The 12,658-nt window shown below is 37.6% G+C and overlaps 1 non-coding gene across 1 annotated transcript; it reads left to right on the top strand.

Annotated features, from left to right (window-relative positions):
* Positions 1–10,201: 10,201 nt before the first annotated feature.
* Positions 10,202–10,346, top strand: LOC120099547 (U4 spliceosomal RNA). Its single transcript, XR_015647165.1, has one exon. It is a non-coding gene; the product is annotated as a U4 spliceosomal RNA (small nuclear RNA).
* The last annotated feature ends 2,312 nt before the right edge of the window (positions 10,347–12,658 follow it).

A 12,658-nucleotide genomic window follows, 5' to 3' on the forward strand; every position in this document is an offset into this window, starting at 1 on the left:
ATTTTTCTTGGGATACTTTCTCTTGATGATCTGTCCTTTTCCTTCAGATGTTTCACTTCTCCAGTGGTCTCTGGCTTCTTTAGTTGTATGCCTTTATTCTCCTAGAAAGATAAAACCAAAACCCTGTTGTAACCCTAACTCTGGGGAGTTTCTTTTTGGGCCGTTTATATTTCTCCTAGGGTAAAATGTGTCTTGGCAAAAAAAAAAAAAAAAAGTTATCTTTCAATTGAAATGTTAAAAAATTCTATTGAAAATTTGAAGCTAAATATAGCTTAGTATACATGGATATATATACCTATATTTCCCTTTCTCTTTATATATAAATTCAAAGTTTAATCGTATTTATTTTTTGGATCACAAAGGACATTCACTTTGAATTTCAGCCTGTCTTTTGCAAGTGGGTTTTAAGTTTAAATTACTGTAATATTTGTGTGCCTGCATCTGAATCCCAAGTGTTGGGATTAAAGGTGTGTGCCTCTCAAGTACTGGAAATAAAAGTGTGAACCACTGTCTGGTTATGGATTCCTTACTATAGTTATTCTCGTAGGTTGTCCTGGTTTAATTTGGCTCTCCATTTCCCCTTATTTTTAGTGTTAGAGGTAAACTTTCAAGTTTTTCACATGTGTAATCTCTCATTCTTGTTGGTTTATTCTAACTTGTTCCCTGGCAAACTTTAATATTTTAATCTTAATTAAGCATGATGCTAATTTGACCACTATGTCATTATTTTCAGACATTTTGTCTGTCTTTCCTATATGAGCTACATAAAATTTGATGTCTTGGCTAAGTTTTGCTAGGTTTTGCTATTTCCATTCATGCTTCCTGAGATACTTTAGTTGTTTACCCGCTGTTGCGTCTGTTTTGAAAGTCCCAAAAGACCACCAAGGAGCTGATTCTGCTGTAATCCCAGTAGGGTCTTTATTCAAGCTCAAGCTTGGTCCAGATCATTGTCACTGATGCAGCAGGACAGGAGGGTGAAGCTCTAAGCCCAGTTTCAAGCAAGCATTTATAGATGCAAGGGGGTTTTCAGCTTAACACACATCTGATTGGGGTGTTATTATGGGATTTGTTGCCCTTTAAAATGATTGGCTGGTGTTGGGAGCCAAACCATAATCTTTCATAAGTAAATATTTTTAGGCACAACTGTAACTTCTGCTTTCTTCTTGATTGGTGGTTATTAGGGACTGAACTGGAGACCAGTGCTTGGTACAGGCCCGATGTTTAACTCAGTTCAAGCTTAGGTCAGGTTCTTTAAGATGGAGTCTGAACCCAGGATGAAGTTGGTCTGGTCTCTCACCTGCCAGTTAATGCTTTTCTATTTTGATGACCATATACCATTGCACATGCACCAGAAATTTGAGAAGATAGATTTTCCTTTTGCTTTCCTAGTTGTTTATCTTATAGCCAATAGTGCTGGGATGATTTTGTGGTTCCTTTTTCAGTATTGGCCATTGTATTCCAGGATCTATATGCTGCCTGTGACCCTCTCTGCCTCTGGGGACCATCAACTGATATGGGTCCATGAGGGTAAAGGGATCAGAGATGACAGACAGGGTTCAGAAGCTGTGTGAATACATATGGAAATGGCAACACTTGGACCAGCTGTGTGGATGCAGATCAAACTTACTTGGGGTCATTCAAGGCTTATATAGTTTTGGGACAAGGATCAGAATATTCAGGATGGGCAAAGTCATTGGCTGAAAGCTTACAATACTGAAATGCTTCATTAGCACACAGAGACATTTCATGAATCTCAGGTGTTAGCTGAACAGTTCCTATCAGGAGAAAGGAAGTTGAAAGGAACCCATATTCCAAGGTGAAACTGGAAAAAGTGATAACATTTTAAGTGTAAATTTAAAAATCCAATAAAAGAAAAAAAGAAAGGAACCTATAATCTAACTAAGGTTACATGACATTCTGCAGGTAGAGGTGTGTATGGGTTTTTGAACTCCCTAGTCAAGATCAGAGAAGGTGGAGTCCTGCTAGTGAACGGAGAGTCCAAAAGGTTTTCTGGACAATGGTAGACTTTGACCTTAATTAGAAGGGCAACAGTTGTTTCCATTCGCAGTTGATGAACCATCAGTAAATCATTAGTTAGCTAAGTGTCCTGACAATTCTGTAGGTCTCCCCGATTCAATAGGTGCCTCTTTTGGGGTAGGGGTGAGCAGTTTAGGCAATTGAGCTATTTCCTCTGTGTAGGGTGGCACAGACTCCTTTGCTACCACACCCTAATTATGAAGGAATTCAGATAGATACTAGTTCCATTGTAATACCTTTCCTTCCATGGCTAAGTCTGGGAAGGACTCTGGCTTAGAATAGATCTAGTTCATCATTTTTAAGGAGACTCCTTATGACCATAGTAGGGTGGTTGACAATGACTGAGTATAAAGTTCTTAAAAAATGTCCAGATTTCTTTCTCAAAAAGAGAATGTTTATTTTCCATATATAGAAAACATTTGCAATAGAAACCAACAAGCAAATGTCAGTGAACTCCTTTTTGCTTTATGACGACTTTGTAGTTGCCAATTCACCAACAAATACAATCTCTATAATTAGGGTATCATCTGGTTCAATATCAGTTAGAGTTGCATGCACAGAGATGAGCTTACCAGCAGTCACAAAGCTGCTCTTTGTTCCTGTCCCTATTGGAAATTACCTGCCTTTCTAGTAACCCTGTACATGATTTTATAAAAATCTATAAATGCAGTATGTGATTTCTCTAGAATGCAAACATACCAATAAGTAGCTGTATTTGAGTTTTTGCCTTGGTGGTGGGATTAAAGGTGTATGACACCAACCACCTTGTTCCCTGTAACTCTATAATTATAAAAAACCACTAATTTATAGAAATTCACTAGTATTAATGGCATGGGATACCACCACCCTGCACAAGTATTTTATCTTAGCTCCAAATCATTCTAACTCTTAGAAATTTAGAAAACAAGATTGAATTATAGTAACACCTTGAATTTACTTAAAAGGGTTTAAATCTCTTAACTGTGTTTTTAATATCAAACAACAAAAATATCCTTTTTAAGAAGATAATTCAAAGGCTAATATCCAAGATTGTGTGGGCCATGTGACAATCTACAATCTAACATTCTAACATGAAATTAACTCACGTAGTTTAAGAAAACTCATTTGTTATTTCATGACAGTAAGGCAATTTGCCTTTGGTAAATTATCATTCAAAAATACTATTATCTTTTATTTCTATTTTTTCATGCTTGAGCCAATGAAAGGCATTTGTTAGTCTTTGCAAGTTAGTTTGGACTGAATGACCAAGCTGTCTGATGAATAAGCTCTCTTTATTCAGGAAGTGTCTCCTGCTTGAATCTAATCTTTATTAATCTTGATGGTATCCACAGCTTTTCTTCTGTGAAAACAAAAACAAAACCTCTTCCCTAATGCAACACAGCCCAATTTCCATTCTGAATTTAACACATCTTTAAAATATACAGAAGGATTTAATTCAGCAGTTTTTTCTATTATTCAGTGTCTCTTTGCACTAATATTCTTTCCTTATTACCATTTAAAATTTAAAGTTAATAAAGCACTATGTAGTCATTGTGGTGTCTTTATTACCAATTTTTAGTATATCTTTTAAAATGCAATTAGATCTTTCTATAAATGTTTGTCCTGTAGGATTATGTAGAATACTTGTAATATGATTTTTGTTATAATGTTCAAAAGTTGTTATCTTTTACTAGAGACAAATGCTGGAACATTGTCAGTCTTAATTTGTACAAGTATTACCATAATGGCCACAACTTCTAATAAATGTGTAATTATAGAACCAGCATTTTCACAATTTAAAGCTGTTGCCCACTGAAATCCTAAATATGTATCTATGGTATGATGCACATATTTAAATTTTCCAAACTCTACAACATGGAAAATATTTATTGGCTAAATTTTGAGTTCCTTTTGGGTTACTTTCTGCTGGTAATGGAGTTATATAAGGAACAACTGATAGAAAAATTTTTTTTTCAAACTTTGGCTGTTAACATGGTGTTTCTTATGAAGTCATCTGGAATAAATTCAGCAGTTTCAATATGTAAAGCAACACTTTCTACAAATTAGTCAGTAATATATTAAGAGATTAAGGAAAATCTAATAGTACCATAAGAATGGCATACAGCTCTGATTTTTTAATTTAATCATAAGGGCTTTGAGCCACTTTACTCATTTTTCCCGACTTACAACATGCCTTCCTGATTTATGTGCATGATATAGAATGTAAGGCTTCTAGAACTTGGTATCTGTACTTAAGGTCTTATTGCTGTGAACAGACACCATGATCAATGTAAGTTTTATAAAGGACAACATTTAACTGGGGCTGACTTACAGGTTCAGAGGTTCAGTCCATTCTCATCAAGGCGGGAGCATGACAGCATCCAGGTAGGCATGGTGCAGGAGGTGCTGAGTTCTACATCTTCACCCGAAGGAAGCCAGGAACAGACTGAGCACCCTCAGGCAGCTAGGAGGAGGGTCTCCAAGCCCACCTCCATAGTGACACACTTCCTCCAACAAGGCCACACCTTCTAATAATGCCACTTCCTGGCCAAGCATATGCAAATCATTACAGTATCCTTTTTTACTGTATGAGGGGGAATTGAATTAGTTCTTTTCAGAAACTGAAGTTGCTTGTTTTGGGATATTTATTGTTAATCTTTCCCAAAAAAATACTGCAAGCTCTTTGCGGTTATTAATTTTCTTCCCATAATGAGGCAATCTCAGCATTAGTAAAAGGTACCACAATTTCTGCTGGGTCGATTCAGTTAATTGATGAAGTCTCATTTTTCCTTTCAGAATCAATTCAGAAAACTTTTCTATATGGGTCTTTAATGTTTTACTCTGTTTATGTGTTTAAAATATCCGTTATAAGATATTATCTTCTCTCTGCATGTGAATTACTGTGGGAGAATAGTAGAAAGCAACATAACTAAAATAAAATCAAGCTTTGTATCCAAGTGATCCATATGTGCATCCTGTAATCTTTTTTCTACCAGAGCTGATTCTATCAGCCTCAGCTGATAATTTTCTTGGAATATTTACATCCTTATTTCCTTTTAAGGTTTGAAATAAATTACTTACCTCTGTATTTAATTAAATTGTGAGCCATAGCCAGTTAATATTTCCCAGCAATTTTTGAAATCATTAAGTATTTGTAATGATCTCTCTTGATTTGTACTTTCAGTGATAGAATTTTCTGTAAACCTTTCTTATATCTTAGATAATTGATAGAATATTCTCTTTGTATTTTTTTCAGGAGAAATTTTTAACCCTCAGTAAGGCAAAATTTTCTTTACTTCATCCAACATTTTTCCCTAAGGTATCTGTGTCTGAAACAGATAGCAATATATCATCCACATAATGATAAATTTTAGATTGAAGAATTTGTTTATGAATTATTTCTAATTGCTGTTATACAAAATATTGACCATGTTGGACTATTTAACATTCCTTATGAAAGAACTTTTTAGTGATAACTTTTAAGAGGTTGAGCATTATTATAAGTAGACACTGTGAATGGAAATTTTTCTTTTTCCTGTTTTTGTAAAGATATAGTAAGCAAGCAGTCTTTTAAATCAATCATTATAGTAGGCTGTCCTTTAGTTAATAAAGAAGGCAAATGACTTCCATTCTGTAAAGAGCCCATTGGCTAAATTACCTTATTTATGACTTTTAAATCTGTTAACATTCTTTATTTTCCAGATTGCTTTTTAATGACAAATATAAGAGAATTATAAGGACTTTTTGATTCTTCAATATGTTGAACATTTAGCTGCTCCAGTACCAGCTGTCTTAGTATCTATAATTTTTCTGATTTCAACAGCTGTTGTTTCACCCTCACAGGCTTGTCAGTTAACCATGTTAAAGGTAGGGTGGTTGATACCTTTCAAAGACCAACAGCGCTTCTGTCTTGCTTATGTACAACCTGAATGATCTGTTATTACACTTTTTCTCCAAATAATTTAATTATTTATTCTCTCTACATACCAATTGCAGTGACCCTCCTCCCTCTCCTCCCAGTCTACCTTTACTAATGCCTGCCAATTAAACCTTCCCCTGGGGTATCATCCAAATGTGTAGAGGTTCGAAGTCCAGCCTCTGCATGCTCTTTAGCTGGTGGTTCAGTCTCTGTGAGCCCTCATAGGCCTAGGTTAATTGACTCTTTGGGTCTTCATGTAGTGTCCTTGATCCCTTTGGCTCACTCGCTTCTATCCCCTACTCTTCCACAGGACTTCCTGAGTTCCACCTGATGTTTGGCCATGGGCCTTTACATCTGTTTCCTTCTTTCTGCTAGATGAAGCCTCACAGAAGACAATTATGTTAGGCTCTTGTCTGCAAACATAGCAGTGTATCTTTAATAGTGTCAGGGTTTAACTCTCTGACATGGGACAGGTGTCAAGCTGAGGCAGTTATTGGTTGGCTGTCCCCTTAGTCTCTGCTCAACTTTCTTCCTATGCATTTTGAAGGCAAGACAAACTCTGAATTGAAGATTTTGTGAGTGGGTTGATGTCCCTTTCCTTCCTCTGGAAGTCCTTCACTTCAGTTTCTAGGTACTATTTTGGTAGGAATCTTAACTAGGATCACCTCCATAGATTCCCCATAACCTCCCCCATCTCCAGTCTCCTGTTAGTTCTAGAGGCAGCCCCCATTGATCTCTTTTCTCTCTCCTAGGCCTCTCCTGCTTCCCTCCCTCACATGTGATCACCATCCCCACAATGCTTCTTATGGGCTCCCCACCCATTTCCCTCTCTACATCTATCCAATTTTGTTTCCCCATTCTGAAAGAAATTCATGCATCCTTTCCTCCACCCTCCTTATTATCCACTTTCTTTGGCTCTCTAGATTTTATCAAGGATATCCTGTACTTTATGGCTGATGTCCACTTATAAGTATGCACATAGCATGTGTGTGTTTCTGGATCTGGACTATCTTACACATGATGATATTATCTAGCTCTAGATAATATCTGTTAATATTTTTATCAGAGCATTCTTTATTATTTGTTTCTGAGATAGGATGAATATTATGTTGTTTTTTTCCATTAATGCAACAAATCTTGTCCCCATAAAGTCAAGGCTATATTAGCCACACATGGAATTAATTTTCCACTAGAATCTTCTGGCCCCATACATTTGACTCACGTTGTACTTTGTTTCATCTGAGATAAAATTCCAACTCATAGAAGCCAAATATTCCCTTACCTGCTGAAGATGCCAATCTAGATGCAAAGACTTTGGTGAAATTATTGTTATATCTGCTCCTGCGCAAGGCTATTTGATTGTATTTTAGTTTTGGTCTTTGATCATTTATAACAGTTTGTCAAAATACTTGTTTTCTATCTCTCCTGAAGTTTTTGTTTTATCTACTTAAGCTGTCCTGTCCTTGATTATATCCAAAGCAGTGTTGTTTTAATTGCAGATATTTAATCATTTAATTGCTCTGTGAATGAGTTTCTCCTATGCTGACAGGGAATGTGTTGTGTGTAGCTTTTTGCTACCCCACCTTAGCTCTGGGAATAGGCTGCCCTACCACCCTCTGCCCAGCTTCTCTTGAATCCATGGATAACACACACACACACACACACACACACACACACAATTTTGACTTGCTTTCTTGGCACAATTGCTGGGTGCCAATATCTCCCACCTGGAAAATCATGCCCTTATCATCATTCTTGCCTCTGCACCTCACACCTGCCCTAAACTTTAGTGGCTAGTTCCATCTAGTCCTTGATAAACAACCCTGACCACACACCTGTAGGAGCAGCCTGTGTGACCACTCCATCATGAGATCTCACTTCAACCCTTCTCCATCAGAAGCATGGCAAAACTTTTCTCTCTTTCCTTGCATCTCTGTGCTTGTCTCTAGGGTTGCAGAAGTCCTGCCTATCCCTTCTGCCCAGCAATTGATCCATGGCTTTCTTTAAGGACAGATCAAGAACCAATTGGGGAACAGGACCTTAGCATCAGAACCACCCCTACACCTCACCTTTATTGTCCAATAAAAAAATTTAAAGAAACCCTCCTCGCCAAGACATAAGTTGAACAAAACCATAAAAACCATGTAAATTACATAGTGTGATATACAAATGACATCCAGTCCATCATATTTGTCAATTAGATAAAGTGCTCAATCATCATTCCTAACTCAAAGAGTTATGATTCTATCCCTAGATTGTTTAGATGTTAGCCTGTAATGCTATCTGAAAACCATGTCTTCTGTTCTGCAACCTCTTTCTTTAAGTTAGTTAAATAACTTGAGTTTGATTATGAGACTAAAATTAGTCTTCAACTCCATCAGAAATCTGAGAACAAGTTAAACATTACATGGGTATATAGGAAGCAACAAATATAGCTTCTCAAAATTAAACAATTGTAAAGACAGCTGACTACCTGGACAGCACCCTAATTTCTTATAATGTTGGAGCCTATAACTTCAGCCTTCTGGCCCAGGATCATCTGACAGACCTTTACAAGCCAGAATTACTAAGGACTGCTTACCCTGTATTGGCAGAGCAAACAGTTAACTATTCTGAATAATGTGTCCTTTTCCCAGAAAGTATTTCATCTGCAGAAGTAATAGGCAGTTTATGCTCTCTGGCTACCTTGCCACAATAAGCAGCATCACCTGAAGGTAACGATGCTCAATTTTTCTTTGAAGGAGAATGGGGAAACTGTCTGGAGCACACTTGTCTCATTGTCAAATGATTCTTTTTTTTTTTTTATTAACTTGAGTATTTCTTATTTACATTTCGATTGTTATTCCCTTTCCCGGTTTCCGGGCAAACATCCCCCTAATCCCTCCCCCTCTCCTTCTTTATGGGTGTTCCTCTCCCCACCCTCCCCCCATTGCCGCCCTCCCCCCAACAATCACGTTCACTGGGGGTTCAGTCTTAGCAGGACCAAGGGCTTCCCCTTCCACTGGTGATCTTACTAGGATATTCATTGCTACCTATGAGGTTGGAGCTCAGGGTCAGTCCATGTATAGTCTTTAGGTAGTGGCTTAGTTCCTGGAAGCTCTAGTTGCTTGGCATTGTTGTTCATAAGGGGTCTCGAGCCCCTTCAAGCTCTTCCAGTTCTTTCTTTGATTCCTTCAACGGGGGTCCTATTCTCAGTTCAGTGGTTTGCTGCTGGCATTCGCCTATGTATTTGCTGTATTCTGGCTGTGTCTCTCAAGAGACATCTATATCCGGCTCCTGTCGGCCTGCACTTCTTTGCTTCATCCATCTTGTCTAATTGGGTGGCTGTATATGTATGGGCCACATGTGGGGCAGGCTCTCAATGGGTGTTCCTTCTGTGTCTGTTTTAATCTTTGCCTCTCTATTCCCTGCCAAGGGTATTTTTGTTCCCCCTTTTAAAGAAGGAGTGAAGCATTCCATTTTGATCATCTGTCTTGAGTTTCATGTGTTCTATGCATCTAGGGTAATTCAAGCATTTGGGCTAATATCCACTTATCACTGAGTGCATACCATGTGTGTTTTCCTGTGATTGGGTTACCTCACTCAGGATGATATTTTCCAGTTCCATCCATTTGTCTATGAATTTCATAAAGGCATTGTTTTTGATAGCGGAGTAATATTCCATTGTGTAGATGTACCACATTTTCTGTATCCATTCCTCTGTTGAAGGACATCTGGGTTCTTTCCAGCTTCTGGCTATTATAAAGAAGGATGCTATGAGCATAGTGGAGCACGTGTCTCTTTTTATATGTTGGGGCATCTTGTGGGTATATGCCCAAGAGAGGTATAGCTGGGTCCTCGGGTAGTTCAATGTCCAATTTTCTGAGGAACCTCCAGACTGATTTCCAGAATGGTTGTACCAGTCTGCAATCCCACCAACAATGGAGGAGTGTTCCTCTTTCTCCACATCCTCGCCAGCATTTGTTGTCACCTGAGTTTTTGATCTTAGCCATTCTGACTGGTGTGAGGAGAAATCTCAGGGTTGTTTTGATTTGCATTTCCCTTATGACTAAAGATGTTGAAAATTTCATTACATGTTTCTCAGCCCGTCAAATGATTCTTAATAATGAAATAACATTAAATGTCACATTCTGTGGATTTCTGATATTTTTGAAGACTATTTCTCTATCTGTTTATGGTAATCTGAACTGTTAAACCTTTATTACTCTTGGCTATTTCTGGTTGAAATATATCAAAAACATTTTTTTATATTTAAATCAGAATCTAAGCTTTGCGCAGTGGCAGTATCGTAGCCAATGAGGTTTATCCGAGGTGTGATTATTGCTAATTGAAAACTTAAATCAGAATCTAATATAACCATGAGTTTGCTATCTGGTCCTTAACTCATAATGCTTGATCATCAAAAAACAGTTTTTAATAGCAGTTATTAGAAGGACTGGGTCTAAGCTTTGTATTTTTAAATGAGTTGCATAGGCGCAATGCCTATCTAAGAGTAACAATACTAATCTCAAGTCTTGTATCAACCTAAAAAATCCAAACCAATGAAAATCTTAAATATGTAACAAAATAATTTCTGTACCAGTGTAAGAAATTATAACTTCAGCTTTGCATCAGTTATAAAGATTTCTACCAATTAAGACTATGGATACATTATTCCACCTATTTCCCTGTAATGGAAAAATTATGACCATTCCCAAATTATTCCTTAAAATGACAACTTTTCTATTATTTGTAAAATAGCTATTACCAGATCCCCAAACCCAAGGAATTGGGCTTATGACTCTCAATGACTTCTTTGTGAGCTAGAAATTGAGATAAATAATTGCAGTATATACAAAAGCAAAATAGACACATACCTCTTATGAATGTAATTTGTTTTTAATGAATTCATTACATATGTGTGGCTTAGAAACATTTTCTTTTTTTGAGGTTTTGGTGATTAAACTTAGGGTTTCATGCATGCTAAGCAAATACTCTATCACAAGAAAGATATTCTAGAAAAACGGAAAAGGAAAGAGACAAGTTTAGTTAATTCAATCAATGAAAAAAAATTGTGTTATGATATTTTTTAGTAAAAAGGTGAACTAATAAGTTAGTTTAGATTTGGGAAATACAGGTAAATGATATTGGATATGTAAAAGACAGAAGCTATTTAAGAAATTGATCACCATACTAAGATAATTAGGCTTCTGAATGAAGAGATTGCTCAGAGCAAATAAAGGCTATTGCTGCCATTCCTAATGACCTAAGTCAATCCTTAGAACCAACATCATGGAAGAAGATAATTAACTCTTGCAAGTTTTCTTGACTTCCACGTGAGCACCGTGTTACTTGTGAGCCCCCCTAATAATAAACATAATAAATTTTATAAAAAATTAATAAGGAAAATTAGAGACCCTAAGTGTTCTGCTTAGCTTTGTTAACTTGACAAAGAAAAGTAAGCATCAACTGAGGATAAATAGGCTTATGATTATGACTTTGGGGGATTGTCCTGATTTTTTTTTAGCTTTATTAACTTGAGTATTTCTTTTTTACGTTTTGATTGTTATTCCTCTTCTAGGTTTCCAGGCCAACATCCCCATAACCCCTCCCCATCACGTTCTCTATGGGTGTTCCCCTCCCCATCCTCCCCCCATTTCTGCCCTCCCCCCAACAATCACGTTCACTGGGGGTTCAGTCTTGGCAGGACCAAGGGCTTCCCCTTCCACTGGTGCACTTACTAGACTTTTCATTGCTACCTATGAGGTTGGAGCTCAGGGTCAGTCCATGTATAGTCTATGGGTAGTGGCTTAGTCCCTGGAAGCTCTGGTTGCTCGGCATTGTTGTTCATATGGGGTCTCAAGCACCTTCAAGCTCTTTCAGTTCTTTCTAAGATTCCTTCAACAGGGGTCCCCTTCTCAGTTCAGTGCTTTAATGATGGCATTCGCCTCTGTATTTGCTGTGTTTCTGGCTGTGTCTCTCAGGAGAGAACTACATCTGGTTCCTGTCGGCCTGCACTTCTTTGCTTCATCCATCTTATCTAGTTTGGTGGCTGTATATGTATTGGCCACATGTGGGGCAGGCTCTGAATGGGTGTTACTTCTGCCTCTGTTCTAAACTTTGCCTTTCTATTCCCTGCCAATGGTATTCTTGTTTCCCTTTTAAAGAAGGAGTTAAGCATTCGCATTTTGGTCATCCTTCTGGTATATCTAGGGTAATTCAAGCATTTGGGCTAATAGCCACTTATCATACCATGCATGTTTTTCTGTGATTGGGTTACCTCACACAGGATGATATTTTCCAGTTCCATCCATTTGCCTATGAATTTCATAAAGTCACTGATTTTGATAGCTGTGTAATATTCCATTGTGTCGATGTACCACATTTTCTGTATCCATTCCTCTGTTGAAGGGCATCTGGGTTCTTTCCAGCTTCTGGCTATTATAAATGAGGCTGCTATGAATATAGTGGAGCATGTGTCTTTGTTATCTGTTGGGGCATCTTTTGGGTATATGCCCAAGAGAGGTATAGCTGGGTCCTCAGGTAGTTCAATGTCCAATTTTCTGAGGAACCTCCAGACTGATTTCCAGAATGGTTGTACCAGTGTGCAATCCCACCAACAATGGAGGAGTGTTCCTCTTTCTCCACATCCTCGCCAGCATTTGTTGTCACCTGAGTTTTTGATCTTAGCCATTCTCACTGGTGTGAGGTGAAATCACCAGTTTTGATTTGCATTTCCCTTAT

The sequence above is a fragment of the Rattus norvegicus genome, chromosome X (genome assembly GCF_021556685.1).
Source record: "Rattus norvegicus strain SHRSP/BbbUtx chromosome X, alternate assembly SHRSP_T2T, whole genome shotgun sequence".
Classification (NCBI taxonomy): Eukaryota; Metazoa; Chordata; class Mammalia; order Rodentia; family Muridae; genus Rattus; species Rattus norvegicus.